Genomic DNA, 21,267 nt, shown 5'->3' with positions numbered 1-21,267 from the left:
TGCAGAGCCTCCAGGACGCGCTGACGGAGTCCCTGGGGAATCACGACGCGGTCTCCCCACAGCAGACAGCCACGATGAGCTGAGAGTTCATGTTGTCTGGTTGCGAAGGGCTGGAACTCCGATGCAAAAGGCCCTTGTGGCCACCCCCTCCACACCCAGTTGAGCACCCGGCTGATGGTGCGATCCTGGGCAGACGCGGAGGCCACAGTGGCAGCCGATACAGGCGCTGCCGGAAGATCTTCAATCAGAAGGAGCGATGAAGCTGGAGCCGGGTCTTCCACAAATGCTGGAAGAGGGCAACGGCTGAGGGCGTCGGCATGGCCCATCGATTTCCCGGGGCGATGGATGAGCCGGTAGTGGTAGGCAGCCAGGAAAACAGTCCATCGCAGCATGCGTGGCGAGAGGACTGGTGGAGTTGGACGATCACCGGCGAGGAAGCCCAGGAGTGGCTTGTGGTTAGTGATGAGGTCAAAAGTCCTGCCATAGAGGTATTCATGGAACCTCTTCACTCCAGCCATAAGTGCCAGTGCCTCCTTGTCGAGCTGGCTGTAATTCCGTTCTGTCGGAGATAGCGTCCTGGAAAAGTAGGCGAGCGGTGCTTCTCTTCCGTCTGGAAAACAGTGACTAAGGACAGCACCGATGCCAAAAGGTGAGGCGTTGCAGGCAAGGACCAGCGGCCTGGATTCACTGTACTGTACCAGTACACTGTCTGATGAAAGGAGAGCCTTGACCGCGTTGAAGACCGCCGTCTCCCGATGACCCCAGGCCCAAGGCGTCTTTGTGCTAAGGAGTCGGTGAAGAGGCTCAGCCACTGTGGCTTTGTGGGGCAGGAACATGTTATAAAAGTTCAGCAGCGCCAGGAACGCCTGCAACTCCGTCTTGTTCTTTGGGGTGGGGGCCTGCTGGATAGCGCGGATCTTGGATGTGGTCGGGTGAAGGCCGGAGGCATCGATAAGATAGCCCAGGAACTCTACCTGTGGAACGGTGATCTGGCACTTTTCCCTCTTTACCTTGAGCCCAGCCTCTTGGAACCTGGTCAGCACGGCACGGAGGCGCTCGAACAGCTGCTGGTGTGAGTCTGCAGACACCAAGACGTCATCAAAATATGGTACCATGCCCGGAAGCCCTTGCAGGAGACGCTCCATAAGGCTTTGGAAGATGCCAGGAGCCACACTCACCCCGAACTGTAACCGTCGGCAACGGAATGCCCCCCGGTGGGTGACAATCGTCTGGGCTTCAGCAGTGGCATCATCGACGGGCAGTTGTTGATAGGCTTGGGCAAGGTCCAGCTTAGCGAAGACCTTACCCTCACCTAGGGAATGCAGCAGGTGTTGGACAACAGGAACCGGATAAGCGTGCTGCTGAAGTGCCTTGTTGATCGTGCACTTGTAGTCAGCGCAGATTCTCACTGACCCATCTGGCTTGACAGGCGTGACAATGGGGGTTTCCCACTTGGCGTGGTCAACCGGCTCCAAAACTCCTTGGGCGATCAGTTTGTCCAGTTGTTCGTCCACCTTAGCCTTGAGAGCAAAGGGAACCCGGCGTGGCTTTAGCTTGATGGGGGCGACTTGTGGATCAAGGCTAAAGGAGATGGGCGTACCTGTATATTGCCCCAAGGTGCCGTCGAAAACCTCGGCAAAGTCTTTGACCAGACCCTCAGTCTCTGCGTTAGAGATGCAGTTGATGCCGGTGACTTCCAGGCCGAGGGCATCAAACCAGTCTAGCCCTAGGAGGCTTGGCCGCTGACCTTCGACCACCACCAACCGGAGCAGGCCCGAAAAATCCTTGAAGGCAATCCGGAACCGGCCAACGCCTACCACGGGAATGTCGTTTCCCTGGTAGTCTCTCAGGTGTACACGGTGAGAGTCGAGTTGCCTTTTGGACACTCTGGGTACCAGTCTTTTGATGGTGCTCCATGACACGATGGACAGGGCAGACCCGGTGTCGATCTCCATGTCACATGGAGCTCCTTCAATGAGCACCGTGACGTTCAGCTTGCGTCGCGTAGGCGAGTTGGTTTGGCCAATCGTGGTTCCAGACGGGCAGCGGCAGTTGGTGAGAGCGAAACAACTTTCTTTGGCAGACTGGAGTGAAGACTTGGACTTGCAAGTCGATGAAGGGGGGGTATCAGACAGAGCCGATCGGCAGACCTTAGCGATGTGGCCCCTTCTGGAACACTTCCTACAGATGGCGTCTCTGAATCGACACTTGGCACGGGAATGGTTGCCTCCACAGCCGGCACATTCCGGTTGGCCCTTGGACTTCTGTTGGAACTTCCTGCGCTCCCGCTTTGTCTGGTGCACGTCATCGTCTTCACTGGAGGATGCCTCATCACTGCTGGCCTCTTCATGATGCACCGGAACTGGCTCCCTAGCAAGACGCGGGCTGCTGGACTTGCGGATCTCCAGGGCGGAGCGTTCAGCAGCTTCTGAGGCCACAGCCTCCTCAATGGCTTTCTGTAGTGTGAGGTCTGGCTTGGCGAGGAGACGCCGTTGCAGATGGATGTCCCGGACCCCGCAGACGATTCGATCCATCAGGGCATCGTCTAAGTCTCGGAACACGCAGTGCATTGCAGCCTGTCGCAGGGCGGTGGTGTAGTTGTTGATTGACTCCCCCTCTGCCTGGTTCCGGTGGTAGAACGCATGGCGGGCAGCAATCTTGGACGGCTTTGGTGCGTAGTGGTTGCGGAGCTTCTCTTGGATCGTGTCCCATGGTGTTGCCTGGACTGCTTCAGGCGCAACCAATGCTCGGGCCGTCTCAAACACCTCAGGCCCACAGAGGCTGAGGAATAGGCCCCGCTTCCGATCCTTTGATACTTCTGTCAGCTCGTTGGCTTGGAGGTAGCAGTCGAACCGAGCGAGGTAGGAGTCCCATGATTCAGAGGCTGGCGCAAACGGCGGTAGAGGCACAAGTGAAGCCATGATTCCGATGCCGGCGTGAAGGGCGATGGATGGAACACAGTGTTCTTAGCCAGAACAGTCAGCTCTGAATTGGTTCTGTCCAGTGATTTCGCTCAGTGATTTCGCTCTGTGATTCAGCTCAGTGATTCAGCTCAGTTCAGAGGCTGGCCGCATCTGGCTGTGCTCTGATGTCCATCGATCCCACCTTCATCGCCAGTGTTAAGTTGTGGGCTGACATAGCAGACGACACAGCGATTTCTCCAAGTAGCTCTTTATTTTGTAAGCTGGAATAGAACTGACCGCAAACAGCTCAGCCGGCCTGCTTTTATAGGCAGCCGGCTGTCAACATTGTAGCAACAACAGCCCAGCGTTTCCCGCCTAAAATAACTGACGTGGACCTGAGTGAAAACTATCTACAGACCTGAGTGAAAACTATATACAGTATCCCCCTGCTGGCCCAGGGTGAAACTTCACTACATAACAGTGCCAACTATATTGTTCTGCTTTCCTTTGGACCACATCAGCAAGGCCAAGAGGGAGGTCTTGTCATTTAGGCAGGCCAGGACTTCCATACACACTGCTTGTGCCCCAGAGAGGTCACTTGGGTGCAAGGATTTGCCTTCACTCCCAGAGCTGCACTCCATTGTCTCTAGAGACAGATGAATGCCAGCAACTGAATCCTTCCTACAAATTAGTGACAGTCTCTTCTGTGTAATTCACACCAGCCTCAGTACACCAGCTCATGTAATAGGAATGTTAGTGGCACATGGGGAAACCGAAGATGAAGTGAGGGAGCTCAGCTAGACTTTGTTTCATTCTAGTATCCAATTTCCCTTTCTGACATTTAACAACCTGACAGAGCTCACCCAATGTCATAAACACAGTTTCCTACAGGAGCCTTGAGATGCTCTCATAGTTTGGCACCTTAGCAGCTATTAGCAAGGCACTTAAAAAGTCAATATGTCTGTACACAAGGAAAACAAGCTCTGCTTCTTACATTTCACACTCGTGTCTAAAAATCTGGATGCTCTGTAATGTGAAAATGGCCATGCAGGTGTTTTTTATACAGTGCAACTGGAAGCAAGTTGTGGCATCCAGACATCTGGCAAAACAAAGTTGCTTGTTTAACCCTTCACATGTTGCATGCACAAGTGTGGCTCCGTATCTGAGAAGCAGCCCTTGGGTGATTGGCACTCTGTCACAGTTGCAGCCATGCACTCCATTTGACCTGCATTACAGACGCAAGCAGAAAGGATCCATTGTTGTATGAAAAATAGCACAGATGGACAGAGACCCTTTAAGCCCATTTTCTCAGGCATTTGAAGCTTCTCCATTTGATTCCTCCTCCCTAGCCATCACTCAAGCTCCATGTTTCTATTACAGATGCCTTAAAAGAAACCTCCTTTTTCACTTTCTCGTTTGCGCCCCTGCATCACGTCAATCTCCACACAGTTCAAAGATTAGTATTTATTAGCAAACTGCTGCTTTTGTGTCAGCGGGGAACGTGTACACAAGTTCTCCGGTAATTGTGACTTTATGTATGCCTTTGGTGACATAGTAAAGTGAATTAAACAAGGATAAAAAGGACAGGATGTTTACACAGGATACACAATAAAGCAGTTTCTATATTAGCCTCTTTTTGGAAGCCAGCCTTCCCAGAAACCCCTTGTGAATCAGAATTAGGACAGAGCAACTCGCATTTATATTGCAACTCTCATTCATTCCAATCTATAGGCTATTTGGTTTTCAAGTGTGTGTGTGTGTGTGTGTGTTTGCATTCCCAGTGCCACCCTCCCCTAGGCAGTGGCCAAGTGAGATGTGATAGAACAAACTCAAGCAGACAGCAATCAGGATTGAAAACGGCCACAACTTTATAGATTGCAGATGTAGGTGGAATTTTGGCTCAGCCATTGCATGTATATCCTCCTGCCAGACTGGAACTGCTTCAGGGTCTTGCCAAGGATTATGGCCTCCCCAAGAAGGCCAATCTACAATGCTCTCTGACTGGGCAAAGCAGCAACCAATGCCTAGCCAGCCAGCAAGGCACTGCCCAACAGGTGAGGCCTCTGATTGGGCCATTTGAAGCTAGCTTTCTGGCAAGGAGTCTTGCCCTCTGATCCTGCTGGTTGAGGGAATTCCCCAAAGGTTGGCAAACACATGTGATCTGGCTGCTAGGGATGGTGGTGGAGAGTGAGAGGCTGCAATCGCTTCCCACCTGGAAAAGTCATGAGTGGCTATAATCATCCTGGTTCTTTCCTAGTTGTGATTAGAATAGGTATAAAAGGTAAAGGTAAAGGACCTCTTGACGGTTAAGTCCAGTCAAAGGTAACTATGGGGTTGCAGCGCTCATCTCACTTTCAGGCCAAGGGAGCAGGCGTTTGTCCACAGACAGCTTTCTGGGTCATGTGGCCAGCATGACTAAACCACTACTGGTGCAACGGAACACTGTAATGGAAGCCAGAGTGCATGAAAATGCTGTTTACCTTCCCACCACAGCGATACCTATTTATCTACGTGCACTGGTGTGTTTTTGAACTGCTAGGTTGGCAGGAGCTGGGACAGAGCAACGGGAGGTCACACCTTCGCGAGGATTCTGATCAGCAAGCCCAAGAGGCTCAGTGGTTTAGACCACAGCGCCACCCGCGTCCGAAATGAATGCAATAGTAGTTCGCCATGGCAGGATACCTTGAACCCGCACAGGGATTTTCAGGTTCATGCTGGTGCAGCTGGATCTTTGCCCTTTGGTTTGTTATTTCAAGGGCTGCTTGTGTGCAAAGCCATGGCCTCAAGCCCGGTGTGCTGAGGCAATCATGTGACTTAACTTTCTTGAGTTTTCCCCATTGTAGTAGCAGTTCACATGTGGCCCGAGGAGTTCAGTGACCATCGGATCTGCTTTTGGCCTGATAACCAGGTAGTGGTGAGCGTCTTGGCAAAACAGTCCTCAAGCTCCAGCAGAGTCTCCGCCCCTCCGCTCACACTTTCGAGCTGCGCCGCTTAAGGTTTAATATTGTGCTTTCTGCTCCTGATTACGGGATCCTCTAATGATGTCGCTGACACTCTATCCCATTTTCAGATGGAGCGCTTCAGATCCTGGGCTCCAAACACTCAGCTACTGCCAAATTTTCCAGACCACCTGTGGCATTTTGACAACAATTAGTAATTACAGAGAGCAGCAGCTTCCATTTCCCCTTCTGCTTTTAGCACTTATGGGAAGGCCTGGATGGATTTCTTAGCCTTAAGCTGGCAGTCCTCGGCCATTCAGATGAACTGGCCCCCATCCTCTGAGCAGATCCTGCAGTATTTGGTCCACCGGCTGCAGATTGGGCGTGCTGTTATAACTATCAGAATTCAGTCCGCTGCAATGTCTGTTATACTGAAGCTTTATTTTTCAGAGACCCTTGTATAAAGTTTGTAGTGTGCAGGGCCTTGGAAGGTTGGAATAGGCTCCAACCTCATATGACAGTGGGTCAGTTTTTACCTATGCAGTATCTGCAACAAGTTAGAACTTGTCTGCTGGTTAAAGCTCAAGGCGAGACTCCTTTCAGTATTCCATTGCATTTTGGTGCACTGAGGGTTGGGGAAATGGTTGTTGGAGCCAGCACGGGGCTGAGAGTCTGGAGGCTTATTGCTTCAGGACTTTTCCTTATCTGCTTTGAAGGTTGTCATTAGAGTTGGGAACTCTAAAACAGACTTAGTGGGCAGGAGTGCCACAATCTGGCTTCCCGTCACAGGTGAGGAGGGCCCTTGCCCGGGTATGGATAACAGAATATTTGGCTTTTCATTCCCCTGGGGGCTGGCCCGCTCCTAGTGCATGAAAATGGGTTCCCGTTAGCCAAGCATTAAAGTGCTTACCTCGTGCACCAGTTATTACGACCTGCGGCTTGCTTACCGCTGAACACGCCTCATTCCTTCCGAATAGGTGCTGCTGCAAAGACTGCACACTGGGGGCCTGTTAGTAGACAGGATTTTGAATACGGGTTATTGGAAGTCTGACGCTGACAAGGGTTATATCAGGAAGTGTCACAATGATGTCTGTGCTGATGCTTGTCTGTTACAGTGGTGCCTTGCAAGACAAAATTAATCTGTTCCACGAGTCTCTTCGTCTAGCGGTTTTTTCATCTTGCGAAGCAAGCCCATTGACGACTTAGCGGATTAGCGCTATTAGCGGCTTTTAGTGGCTTAGTGGATAAGCAGATAAGCGGCTTAGCGGCTTAGAAAAAGGGGGGGAAGGGGGGGAAAAACGCAGGAACTCGCAAGACATTTTCATCTTGCGAAGCAAGCCCATAGGAAATTCGTTTTGCGAAGCACCTCCAAAACGGAAAACCCTTTCGTCTAGCGGGTTTTCCGTCTTGCGAGGCATTCGTCTTGCGGGGCACCACTGTATTTCCTTTTTTCATAGGAGCAGCTGTGCACATTTGGGCCACAGCATTGTACACTGTGCTGGCAAACGCGCTGACGAGTGTGGACTGGGGCGCCATCTCAGTCTTCCTGCCCATGTGAACATATACTGGATGTCCAGATGGGGAATGCTTTGGGAAGAGATCCTATCTTTGGTGCGGTCGAGTGTGACCTGTGCAGGTCTTCCCGCAGTGCTGGTGGTACAGCTGGGCGAGAATGATTTGCTGTCTTCCTCCAGCATAAGTTTGCATTCCTGCATGCAAGAGGGCTTGGATTGAGTTGATGGCAGCTCTCCCTGGACTCAGAATAATTTAAGGCATTGGTTAGAGGTGGTCTGGGGGGGGGGGTTGGAGCACCTGTCCCCTCCAATGCGCAAAGATATTCCATTAAAGGAATGCAAGGATTCGCCATGCTTTTGTCAACCCCTTTCGAGGGGTAGGGCCATGCATGAGTCCCTGGGAGCATTTGGGGTGAGCTTGAGTCTGATCCTGGTTCATTGCTCCCCCACGCTGTTTACTGGAACTGACGATATGGTGGGGCCCAGTCATCAGTGCTGCCCTGCTGAGGTCAGGTGCAGCTAGTCGGGAACCAATGCCTAGACAAACTACCACCGAGGAGGCCAGAAAGCATGTTAATAAGGCGGTGGGAAAAAAAATAAAAAAATAATAAAGTAAAATAAATAGGTGCTTGCTTCAGGTGGTTCCGTGATTTTGCACCCTGTGATTACCTTCAAGGCTGCTGCCCCTTTTAGGGTGCATCTTTCCCCTATAGGGAAAGACACCTGGTTGGCTACGGTTGCTTTGGGATTGAAGGAAGGGTTGCATTTGTGAGTGGTTTGGCGGTGAGCTAAGGCTCTGTGGCGGTTAGGCATTGGTTTAAATTGGTTGGTGGAGGGGTATGGATTGGCTGTGCCTGCCCCTCCAATGCTGCTGCACGGGAATTCCGTTAAAGGAATTCAGGGGCTTACCATCCTCTTGTCCAAACCCCCGGAATCGGGTGCGGGCTGCGTAAGCTCCTGGGAGCATGCGGGGAGAAGCTGAGGGTCTGTGTCGCAGCTCCAGTTATCCCTGATCTTGTTCCTCCACACTGGCTCTCGCTGGAATCCGGGAGTCAGTGCTGTTCCCCAAGGCAGGGGGGACAGCTAGTCATAACCAATGCCTAAGCAACCACTCACAATTTGTATTTTAATAAAGTTGTGGCCAAAATTATGCCAAAAACCTTAAACAAAAATTATGTGTGATGTGTGAGTTATTGGGGTAGGGGTGTTTTGGGGACCTCAGCACGCAACTATTGAGAATGGAGGGCATTAGAGACATGAAGATAATATTCTCACATTGCCCTGCTACACCCAGCCTCATGGCCCTTAATTCTTGAAGATGTAAAATGCATATAATACAAGGTGCAAAATGAAGAAGGACTTTGCTTGTAGGTAGCTGTGGAGGTAGGTGCTTATAGTAAACATCTGTGGGTCCTGACCGCTTTAATATTTGAGAACACAACACAGTTTTGCACCAGCTCTGCTGATGATTAAGAACCTTTGAAAGGGATTGACGTATCAGCCTACCAGAGCAGCAGAGCAGTGCAAAAATCATTTTGTAATTATAGAACTTTCCTGTAACTTTGAAGTTTGATTATCTGCACAGTTTGTTGGTTTGCACCATTTGCTTATTTGCACAGTCTGCTTATTTGTGCAATTTGCTTATTCATATTGATTTGCATGTCATAATTTTAACCTGTTGAGTATGTGCGGTTCTTGTGGAGATGTGCTGGTTCCAGCTTTCCAGCAGTTCTGTGACACCGATGGCCCGAGTCTGAGATTGGATGAAGATTATCACGCCATCCCAGAGAAATTTGAGTGTGTCACATGGGGTAGGCCTTTTAAAAACCACCACCAATTTCATTACAGTCCAAAGAAGATAATGGCATCATGGAATCCACAGAATTCGGTTCCAGAGAGCATTCCAGGTGATCTTATCACTTGTCACTTGAACTGAGTTTATTTGAACCCATTTATCATTTCCATTAGAATCATTGTAATGAGAAAGGAACACTGTTCCATTTTTTAATCTTGCCAGCATGTAATATACAGCCTGGATGTACAAAAGCAGCAACAGACACTATCAAACTCATTTTCATTTTGCTTTGCTTGCAGCAATCTTCAAATAAAGGGGACATAGAGGGTAAATGAAGATGCAGAAGGGGGACTGTGTCAGAACACTTCCGGGTGGAAATGTAAGCATCTTTCTGAACTGTAATGTGTTTCAGGAATCCCAAGGAGATCATGTTCAAAACCCCAAGGCTGATGGTCTTGCAATATGTTCCTATCTGTATGTAAGTTTGAGTGTGTGTGTGTGTGTGTGTGTGTGTGTGTGTGTGTGTGTGTGTGTTGATCAAGCTAAAAATCTGCAACTGCTTTGAGGTCTTCTTGGCTCATTACACTTTCTCACAGTGTGGTTCTGGTTGAATGTGCCAGAGATACTAGTGAATGCAATTCCCTCTTTGTGCGCACACAGAGAAGTTCTATTACCAAAAAGGGATTGTAAGCTTCTGGATTTTGATCAATGTACTTACAAAACTGAGTTAGAAGAGAATAGCAAGAGATAAGACATAAAACTCTTACTGTCGTTTCCCTCATCTTTTACTTGTGATTTCAAGTCCTCATCTCCAGCACCATTTTTTTCAAGGAGAAAGTTGACAGTATGTAGTGTGAAGCTTCATATACCACCAAGAATCATTTTCCTCTTGCCCTTTTGCCCCTTCTCTTTTACTTTCTCTGTGCATTATCCCAGACTCTGACTATGCTCAGGGTTCTCTTTCCTTCATTTCCAATTCCACAACCTGACATCAACATGAAGTTGCCTTGTACTGAGTCAAACCACTGCTACACCTCACCCTGCTGCTGCTGTCTCAAGCTGACTGGCTGCATCTTTAATATATCCTCTAATTCAAGGATGGGGGCCTGACAGCTTGCAGGCTGGATTCAGCGCACCAGGCCCTTTAGATCAGCCTGTGGGCCTCCTCAGCAACTGTCCAAATGGGACACCATCTTCTGGGAGCGCCGCTTCAAGTTGTAACTGAAGGGGAAGGTGGGTGAAGCACCACAATGATAATAAGAGCCATACTGAATCAGGCCAAAGGCCTATCTAGTGCAGCATCCTGTTCTAGAGTGGCCAACCAGAAGCCCATAAACAGAACCTGAGTGCTCTGGCCCTGTCTCACCCTGTAATTCCCAGCAACTGGTATTCTGAGTCATACTGCTTCCGACAATTGCTCCCCTCAGGGCTTGCAATGTTATGCTAACGTTCCCTTCCAGCTGCCACTCAGAGTGGTGGTTCTCACCTCTCCCATTGGGAAAGGTTAGAGGGGAGGGGAGCCAGCTATATCAAGACTCCGCATTTCACGGCCCCTAGAATTAAAAATAGCTCTCTTTCCCCCTCACTTTTCCCATGTGGAAATGCAGAAAGCTGCCAAAATATTCTTAAAGGAAACCATATAATTGCATTGTACGAACAGGAGTATTTTCCTGTACTCCTATCAGAAATGCCATGCCAACAAAAATGTCTTAGATTTGCACTTTCCTTTAAGTGGCTATATTTGTGGCTTATAGGCATCTTGCGATCAACCGGGATCGACAGTTCCCTTTCTTTTTCTGTGATTCCCTACTGATAAGTCCAAGCAGCTACTGAAGTGCTCATTATTGATTCCCAAGTGTATGACCTTATAGTCACAACTATTGAACGGAATCCCATTTCTGTAACTCATGTGGTTCATCCTATAATTTTTTGATGCTTATCTCTTCTGACAAAGCTTCCCAATCTGTAGTCATCAGCAAATTTAATCAGCAGACACGTTTTTACCACCCAAGTACAGCTGCTAACAAACACAGAAGAAAATGGGTCTCAGAATGACCTCTAAGGAACTCTTAAGTTTTGCTTCTCTGACTTGGTTTTTCAGCCCTTTTTGTTTTCTTATATGATTGTTTTCTTATTAGTAATTCCTTTTTTAGACCACTTTCTACCAATGTTCTCAGAGCAGTATACAAAGAATACAGTAAAATGCAACATGAAATATTCAATAAAATTATCCAGGCATCACAATGAATAGGAACAGGACAGTCTCCAGGTGGTGCCTCTAATGAAGGGGTTGCCAACATGGTGCCCGTGAGTTCCATTGTGCCCTCAAGCACATCCACTCAAAAATCTACAATGCGTAAGGTAGTGATTGTTCTCCCTGCTCAGTTCCATGGAAGTGAATGAGAAAGTATGGACACACTGAAACTTCATTAGCATATGGCTGTCTCTGTGCTCACAAGGGATTGTTTGAAGAAATCAGTCTAAAGCAGACTTTCCTTCCATAATTTAACAGTAGCAAGCACTACAAGGCTGTAGCAACCACATCACGAATTTTAAGAGGGTCCTTGAAACAAAACAAAATAAAAAAACAGTTAAAAGCATAATGGTGAAAAGTTTTGACCATTTTGCATGTATGTTTTGCTGTGGTTACTGTCTCAGGAAATGTTCACATATGTGTTTGTGTCCACAAGCCAGAAATTCTCTTGGTGCCATGGTAACAATCTTTTCTCCATACTGTATATAAGCATGAAAGTCTTGGTAACACTCCCTCCCCCCACCTTGTGAAATAATTTTATCTCTTTCATAGCTACCCATCTTTAGGTGGTCCCCCACACCTCCCTCCCCGTTTCTTGACATCTCTGTTTTCTTTATGTGTCACATAGGCCCACATAGCTGGTAAGTGTTAGTGTTGGTGGAGTGGGAGAAGAAACAAACGCATGAAGACTCTGTGGAATGTAGGATTTGTTTGTACAGAAGGCTCACAGGCAAAATAACTTAATGCTTCTTCAGATAATCACTGTCAGTATTTGAAAAGGCATTTGCACAAAGCTTCAACGGGGGATAAAAAATCTGATTAGAATGTAGACTAAAACCTAGATAGGTGCTATCTGATACCAACATTATATTGCTCATCGGGTGTAAATTATGCTTTGTGCGTATTTCTCCATCGATAGAAAACTGCTACATAAAGGGCAATTCTAAAACGGAGAAAATAAGGAATTACCAGTTGCCAAAACTGAAGCTCTATTTAGATGGGTCCCCTACTTCCCTCCATTATCAATTTCCCCATATTGGGTAGGTCTGAAGTGGGACTGTAAACTCATTTTGCTGAATCTCTGCAATCTGCGCCCCTGATCATGCAATGTTCCTGATAATAGGAAGGACTTGACATGCATTCAGCTGAACATGTTTACAACCCCCCTTCAAATCAGTGTGCTCAATGTGAGGATGTCAAGGGTGGAGGCAGCAGAGCCAATGCTCACCTCCCCCACCCACCACCCTTCCAAAAATAGAATTAGGAATGAATAGGTATTGTGCGCTCCCAACAGATGCAACTGGAAATGCCCTGGGTGCCACCAGCCTGCTTAGTGATTTTGCCACTGAAGTGAATATTTTCACTTCTTTTATGATTGATCAGGTCACACACATTTCCATTTGTTCAAAGTCAAACAGTAGGTTGCACACATGAAAAATCTGGTGGCATTTAATTTGTTTCCATGCTTCTGCTCCCCTTTCTTTAAAGGTTCCAGACTACATTGACATGGTAGTCTCAGAAATTTAGTGGAGATATAACAATTTATCATGCAGAGTCTGAAGGGCTCAGAGAACTAGACCTTTTGAATGAGCCTTTTAATGTTTCCATGGCTGCACCTCACTTCTGCTTCTGAACCTATCCATCATTTTTATTTTAGACTATAAAGTTTGAAGGCAAAGACTTTTGTTAATTAGCACTCATCATCTCTTTACAGAAGACACTTGAGTAGTGATGGGAGAAATCTCCCATTTCAGTTTGGAATGGGCTGGTTCTTTCCAAACTTTTTTGGAGAATTCATGGACAGAACTCAGCTTCTTCCCCCCACTCCTAAATATTTCAATGCTTGGAAAGACCGGCTTCAAGAGCTCCTTCACTGGCAATCATCCTTTTGTCTGCCAGTTATTTTCTCTGTTAAATTTCCACACTATAAACACTATAAATTTCCCGCAATAAACACTGGTCTAGTCTCACAATTCCCTGTGAAGAAGGATTGATTGCTAAACCATTTTCGGGGGGAATGGGGTCTTCTAAAAACTCTCAGCAAACTCAAGAAGCTATAGCTCTCATAATTATTTGAGGGAAGCCACAATGGTTTGAAGTGACACCAGAGAACTTTAAATGTATGGTGTGAATGTGGTCATAGTGTGGAATTTTTGGATGTAATGGCAGGCAGGGTGAGAGGTACGTAAAACGTTTGTTACTTTAATAAGGACATGCTTGCTATATTGATGGATACACTCAATTTGTATCCCACTTTACCACCAAATGGTGCTCAACTATGAGAATGAAATTATTTACGATCTTCATTTTTGAGGACAATGGGTCGTCACAAACATTAAGTTAAAGAAACAAGAGCAAATGAGTGTATGTTAATCCGTCTCACTCAAGGAGCTGGTCTGCAAGGCAAACTAGAGGAGTCATATATTCTCAAGGGACCCTTCAGCAGCAAAAGGAGTGCTAGATAAAGGATAATATTTCTTCAAATCCTTCACATTCCTGCCAGCTCTTTTGAAGGCACATAATGCAGAGATTAGCCTACATATAGAGACAATGCCAGTGGGAACTAGCACAAGAAAGAACTTGGGTACTGAAAACTAAGTCTGAATAATGAAGGCCACATTGCTTTCTTTTGCTGTGGAGCCCAGTGAGGTGCCTCTTTTGATGAATTAATCTGTTTCAGAAGGACACTTTCTTGGCATGTCTTCAGCACAGTTTTCCTTTTTTAGTGAACGCTTGAGCTATACAGCGTGCCTAAACTCAGAAATAGGGCATCACTGCAGACCCTCTGTGTGGGAGTAAGATAGGTCAGAGAGACTGGTCAGAAAATAGCGGAGTTAAAAAATCGGTGAAATATTGATGATTTGTATAAAATAAATCTGTTCCATATTCTGTTCCATAAGTGTTGGGTGCTTAGTGTAAAGTCCAGTCCCTCATTAAAGCAGAACACTGTTAGATTAAAATGTTTTTGTTCTGTTGGGGGGGGTTGCACATAGACAAAGTCCAGCATTGCACTTTGGGAGACCTACAAATCAATCAAATATCAGAGAGTGGGAAGAATGACTGTCGTTTAGAAAAAAGAAAATTAATCACAGGTCCCTGTTTTTAAGCACAGTCTTCCATTGATAAGATAGCAGGGTGAAATCCAATTGTGTCAGCCCCCACCAGAACATGCACTGTTTGCAGAATGGACTCATCTCTCCCTGCAATCCCCTACATACCCTCAAAATCTGCTTTAGGGGTTTGCCAGGGTGAGGACTGTGGAGGCAGAAGGGGAAGTCCTGCTTGCATGAAGGTGTTATCTTATTTTTCCTCATAACAATCATGGGAGACTGATGAGGTTGATAGCAACTCACTGGTGCTAGTATATTATTATTAATTATTCTTATTCTTATTTATGATTCACTTTTCACCAGGCATTCTATATCCAGTATGCTTCATGGCTGAGCAAAGACTTGAGCAGAGAATTCCTCAGCTTCCAACTTTCTGCCTGCCACATCACATTTGCTGTGTGGACAATTGCAGTGTACGAATGGAGAGCAAAACGTGCACCAACCGCAAGACAGAAGTTCCCTGCTGTATTCAACTTCTTCTGGTAAAGCTCTGCAATATATAAATCTATGGAAAGCTATGGAAGAGTAGAGATTTGCCACCATGCTGTGAAGATTTTGTGCGATAATCCCACCTGCCGATCTCTGGCAACATTTAGCATGGCCCACCTGTGTGGACACCAAAGATAAACATTTTTGAAAACGTTTATAAAATGCAGATGTCTTGAGGCATGAGGGAGCTGGATATTGGTAAATCTGACTCCCTGTCTTACTCATGCATTTAAATTAACCTTTATTAGCCTACTGCATGGAACTTGAGCATATTTGCTGCCTAAACACCTGGCTGATTTGTGAGCAACCATCAGACCTAGAAAAGCAAACCTCAACGGAAAACCTGCAGTTTAAGTGACAGAAGCATGTACAAAATAAGTAGAAGTTTTCTTGAGAAGCACTGCATGGATATAAAGCCATGGACAATTCTCTTTATCCTATAGACCTGATCATAAAGTAGCTTAGGGCCAGTTCACACAAAACTTTATCTTCTGCATGCCATCAGTCATGGCTATGTCCCCAAATGGACCCTGGAGGCTTCAGGGATGTTGGGCTAGATGGCCATTGGTCTGATCCAACAGGCTGTTCCTGTGTTCGTATGACCTGAGTGCAATGGTATGGCTGCTACATGCTTCCCTCTTCTTTAAAGGAAAAGAATCATCCAAAGTGGACAGCCATTATCTGAATGGTAGAGTAGACCTTTCCTTCCACAACTGACCAGTGATTTTCATTATCATATAGGAAAACCACTGCCACAACAATAGACATCAGTGCTGGCTCTGAATTAACTGAGCACAATTCACATATCTATTTTTCCAAGGATTCATGGGTGCATGAATCGTAGAAGCAGGGCCAGATGGGTCACATGGAGAATGAAGAAGAGAATATAATGTGTGCAATCTGCCCAACATAAAATGACAAAATCTCAAGCACAAGAAAGACTCGGAGTGGAATGAAATGCATCCCTTGTTTTGTTCATCAGGTAACTTCTAGAAAGGACTATCCTTACCATAGGTGATGACTTTTGCACAACCTGCAGTAGGGTTGCGATTCGGGTTGTCAGAGAACACCTGCAAATTCACATTTATGGATTCTTATTATTTATTACATTTGTTAGTTGCTTTTTACAACAAAACCCAACAAGATAAAATACAAGTGATAAAAACACTTAAAGCTAGATCCTTTAGAACAATGTGTAATAAAAAATGGCCAGCCATGTTTTCTGCAAAGCTAAAAATACTCTATTATGCCTTACAGGAAAAGTTTGATAGAATTTATTATGTTTGCTCTCTAGTACCATTCTCAATGCAGAACATTCAAAAATGCATTTCCTGGTTTGTTCTTGACCTCATGAGTGAGTCAAATGCATTGAAATTTAGCAAACACTGCAGGCTCAATCATAGAAATGGCAGTGGGTCCATTGAAAATAGTCTGAGCCTGATGCTCCTTTGAACTTAGCATGATTTCAGTAAAATAACTCAATCTGCATTATCCAGTGTATCCAAGGTACCTCTTTGGCCTGAAAGCATGTGCATGATGATTTATAGGAAGGTTCAATAAAAGCTATTACATTATCAACATTGTGCATGCTTTTTCTCCTGGGAAATGCATAATGACATTTATTGCCATGAGACATTTAAAGTGCTTCAGTGTATGATCTATTGTGCTAAGATGCAACATTTTTATTACTTAAATGCAGAAAACCTTGTAATAATAGTTGAGAACTTAACTATTTCTTTGACATTGTATTTTACCAAATACTCCTGCCAGTTCAGTAGCTGTTATACAACATGTAACACAAGAATATGTTAGTTATGAAATAATTTGAAGCAGCAGTGATGGCAGCAATATGGAGCAAAGGCAAGAAAATGACACAGATAAGTGTGACTAAACTTCAAGGAGGGGGGAGAATTCAACAGAGCAGCATTTTCAGTGTTAGCATCAGATTCCATGGCAGTGTTTTGTTTGATAACACTTCCTTCTAGAGATGGCGGGGGAATTCAGCTTGCATTTTCATGTGAACTTACATAATTCACACTTCCCAAAACATTACGTGGGCTAAACGCAGCTATCCTTCAAAATTCCCACTTTTCCAAATGTCATGACTCAGTTCTCCATCCAAAATATGTGTATGAAAATGTGTTGGTTAGGGGAAAGTGTGAATAAAAAGACAAACTGAACTGAATATTGGTGAAAATAACATTTAAAAAAGCATTGCAATCGGAGAAATTACTTGCCAACCAGTATATTGGGCAAAACCTATTTATTAAAAGAAATGTGCACTAAAATGCTGATGAATTTTTCAGAGAAATGTTTGCAAACTGAACTGAATTTAAGATTGGAAAGTGAGAAACTGAGAAATCCATCTCCATTTATGATGCCGAAATCTGTCCCCGGAAAAAAAGTGAACCAGGAGTTGGGAATCTCCTGCCTGGGAGTCAGTTTGTGATTCAAGTTGGCCCATGAGGCCATTTCCCTCAAACCATGCCCACCTGTTACTGGGCCACATCATCTGATGGGTGGGTTTGGCTCCTGAATGTTGCTTTGACTGCATGCTCCCTGTGAGGAATGTGCTGGCAAAGCAGACCACTTCAGAAGCTGTGGTTGTGCCTCCCCCCACCAGCTGGTGAGCAGAGGGCTCAGTCCTGCTGAGTACAATTTTGTCATCATGTTTCCTGGTGGAGCAAAGCCTGGCAGCCAGCAGGATTGATAAGGAGAGAGTGCAATCCTGCTGGGGTCTGCTTCACTAGTATGTTCCTCTCCCCACTCATGGGGGGAAGGTGGGCAGGATAACCCAGCCACTTGACATCAGCATCAAAGTTGGCTCAGGGGTTGGGGGAAGATAAAGATTTGGCACACTAGGCCAAAAGCAGCCAGCCCACCAGTAACATAGACTGAGGTGGTTGCTGCAGGCAGAACGGAGGAGGAAGAGGAAGAGGAAGTCACTGCTGCTTTCCATAGCAGGGTCTCCATAGCTGCTGTGTAAAGTGGCAGCAGGGCAGTGGCTTCTCTTCCTTCTCTTCTCCTGCTCCAAGTGCCACCTCTCTTTGGGCAGCCTCAGCGAATAGGCTTTCTTCTCTCATTGCTTAAATAATAATAATAATAATAATAATAATAATAATAATAATAATAATAGATTTTATTTATACCCCACCCTCCCCGGCCAGGGCCGGGCTCAGGGTGGCTAACACCAAATATAAATTACAATAAAACTTAATAGAGAAAAACAACAACAAACGAATAGTTAATTAAAATACGGCTTTAAAATACAGCCTCATTCTAGTAGTAGCCCATAAATCAAGACCATAAAGGGAGGAAACATCAGATATTCACCCAAGCCAGCTATCCATGCTGGTCCTATATGGGCCAGCAAAAAAGCCAAGGAAAAATTTATATACCAAATCCCATATAAGAGCAGGAAACCTATTCACCGAGTGCCCGGAGAGCAGCAAGCCTATAGGAGAGCAGTAAGCTACTGCCCCATTGCTGCTGCTGCTACTTTACACAGCAGCAATGGCAATGCAACCCCGCTGTGTAAAGGATTGAATAATAAAATCATAAAATCAGCAGTGGGGCAGCAGCTTCCTCTTACGCCTTGCCACCTCCTCCTCCTCCCTTGCTCAACCATTCCCTCACTCACTTGTCTTCCCTCTGCGTCCACCCACCCACCCATTCCACTTCATGTTTCAAATGCAAGGAATATTAAAAGGCCTTCTATCCTGAGAAGATTTTGCGTGTGTAGGTCCCCAGGCCACCCCTTAAATAATTTCACACATCACACGTAATTTTAGTTTTGGTTTTGGGGCACTATTTTGGCCACAACTTTATTAAAATACAAAATCTGTGAGTGGTTGTTTAGACATTGGTTATGACTATCTGTCCCCCCGCCAGGGACAGAACTGACATTCCGAGCTCCGATCGGAAGCCAGTAGAAGGGAAAGTCAATGTTGGGGATCAGTTGAGCTGAGCGTCAGTCCCACGCCGCTCCCCCAACCGGCTCCCCAAGGCTTGCCGGCCCTGGTCCCATGAGAGGGATTGGACGAAATCGTGGCAAGCCCCAGGATTCCTTTAATGGAATTCCCTTCAGCACAATTGGAGGGGCAGGCACAGCCTATCCTGACCCCTCCACCACCAGCTATTTATAACCAATGCCTAACCGCAACCTTACAAGTTGTGACGAATTGCTAAGTAGTAGGCAAAAACCAAATGGCAGCAGCCAATCAGCCAAATGGCAAAATTCCTACTAGGCCCCTGCTCCAAGGCAGACGACCCCATGACAGGCAAAGCAAGGTCAACCGGAAAACGGGGCGGGCGGGCGGGTGATCCGATGCACTCTGCAAAAGAGAAAGGAAAACCAGAGAGCCCCAATATTTAAAGGCTAATGGTCCCACCCACCAATTTGCAACATGCAGTTTGCCCCAGCAACCTGGTCATCCAATCAATGCACCGGGCAATAGCCATTAACCTGCCCGGTAACACAGGGCTGGCCTGGTGGCCCACACCGCAACACTCACTCTCATTTAATTGGAGAATGTGTTTTATCAGATTTCATCCTGAGTAGAATATTTCCAGTTTGGTGTAAACTCAGGCCCACAACTTCCGATTCAGCTCAGACGCATTACACTGCAGCAGCTGGACTTTTGGAGTTTTGCTTTGTTACAGTTTCCACTGGCATTTGCTAGAATTGTTCCTATGCTAAGGCTTTATTTGGCCCAATATATTTTTATACTTCCCATTGTTGAGCTTTCATTTGCATTTTAACTTATCCTCTGTCCTGTGCCAAGGGTATTTAGTGTGGTATCCAACTCTGCCGCCAGATCCTACTCCTGCTCAATGCTTTGAAGCATATGGCCATTAAAGATATATTTCCTAGTCTTGCTCTAATCCCGAGGCTCATTACCTTGCACTTCTCTGCGCTGAATTGCTTCATCTGCCCATGCTCCAAGTCAATGCAAGTCATTCCAAATTTGATTGCCTTCCTGCTTTGTATTGACTGCTCCTACCATATTCTCAGCAGTCAATTTAATCTCCTTTATTTCCATTTGTAAAGCTAACCATTTTGAGGCAAACACTGTTTTCCTAAGCTCCTCAATAGCCATCTTCGCTCCATTCATTCCCAGCCACTAGACCTTTTCAGGTGGTTGTCCCACTTTATTAGTGTTGGTGGCAAGGAAAGATACACGTAAAAAGAGAATTTCTTGGATGCCAAGGTCCAGGTTTGGAGCAAGTACTCTTTAGTGAGAGAATGCTAGCAGGGATTTAAAATCACAAAACATGCAGCAAAGTAAAGCACGGAAATATAGGCCGTTAGACCTTTAAAATACAGTATGTGTCCTTCTAAATTCCTTCCAAAATAGTTCCCTCTTCCCTCAGCACAGGAACAGATTACACATTTGGTAAGTTAAAAATGGTTTACATACAAACTCTCCCAAGGTCAGGTTCATGTGCTTTTCCAGACAGCAGTCGGAAAACACAGGCAGTGCTACTTGGCTTCGTTACAGGGGTGAAAGTTCTTAAATTGTTGATAGGAACACAAGAATGGCTTGTAAAAGTCATGCGGTCTGAGCTTGGAGGAACCAGCTCAGAATCTCTTCACTCATTGAGCTTCTCTGGTCGTCTAAAGGGGAACTATAGGCTCAATTACCTTCCTCCTAAGGTGAGGGAGAGTGACCTAAGCCTGGCAGGACATCTTACTCTATGGCATTAAGCTCTTTATGCATTAGACTTAAGCATGCTGGTTATATGAGGTGGTTATCCCACAATTAGCTCACGTCCAATCAGTCTCTTGTTTATCTCTTGTTACTATGGTTAGTCTATGTGTTCTCCTCTCTTACTGCTCTGTGGATTTCATTTCAGTCATGCTATATTAGCTTTTGTTCAGCAGAATCTTATCATTTGCCCCATGCAGCTTTTACTTAATTAAATCATATTTTTCTTAAGTGTTCACTGAATGCAATCACACTTAATGTCCTCAAAATGATCACTGCAGAAAATGAAGTGCACATGCTGGATATGTATTTGATCTCCTAAATAAACTCGTCAATGAAATGAGTTAGAGAGAAACAGTAAGTGAAGATTCAATACATGCAGTCTTCTTATGTGATCCATTAGCAGAGGCCTTCTCCTTATAATTTATTTAAGAAGTTTAGGGTGTGACATGAAGCAATTAAAAACATGATCTAATCCATACAAATCTAAGTAAAGTGCTATGTTCTGTAAGATCCCTGACAAGCATTTAATTTTGACATACACTTCAGTCAGCC

General features: G+C 45.8%; 1 long non-coding RNA gene across 1 annotated transcript in view; it reads left to right on the top strand.

Moving 5' to 3' along the window:
- Positions 1-15,395, top strand: part of LOC307216962 — a 45,792-nt gene extending 30,397 nt beyond the window's left edge. Inside the window, exons 2-3 of the long non-coding RNA XR_013839374.1 lie at positions 9,451-9,530; positions 14,819-15,395. This is a non-coding gene — a long non-coding RNA (uncharacterized lncRNA). The remainder of the gene's footprint in view (positions 1-9,450; positions 9,531-14,818) is intronic.
- The last annotated feature ends 5,872 nt before the right edge of the window (positions 15,396-21,267 follow it).

The sequence above is a fragment of the Podarcis cretensis genome, assembly GCF_951804945.1.
Source record: "Podarcis cretensis genome assembly, chromosome: 1".
Lineage (NCBI taxonomy): Eukaryota > Metazoa > Chordata > Lepidosauria > Squamata > Lacertidae > Podarcis > Podarcis cretensis.
The sequence above is the reverse complement of the archived record's forward strand: the minus strand, read 5'-3'. Positions and strand labels throughout refer to the sequence as shown.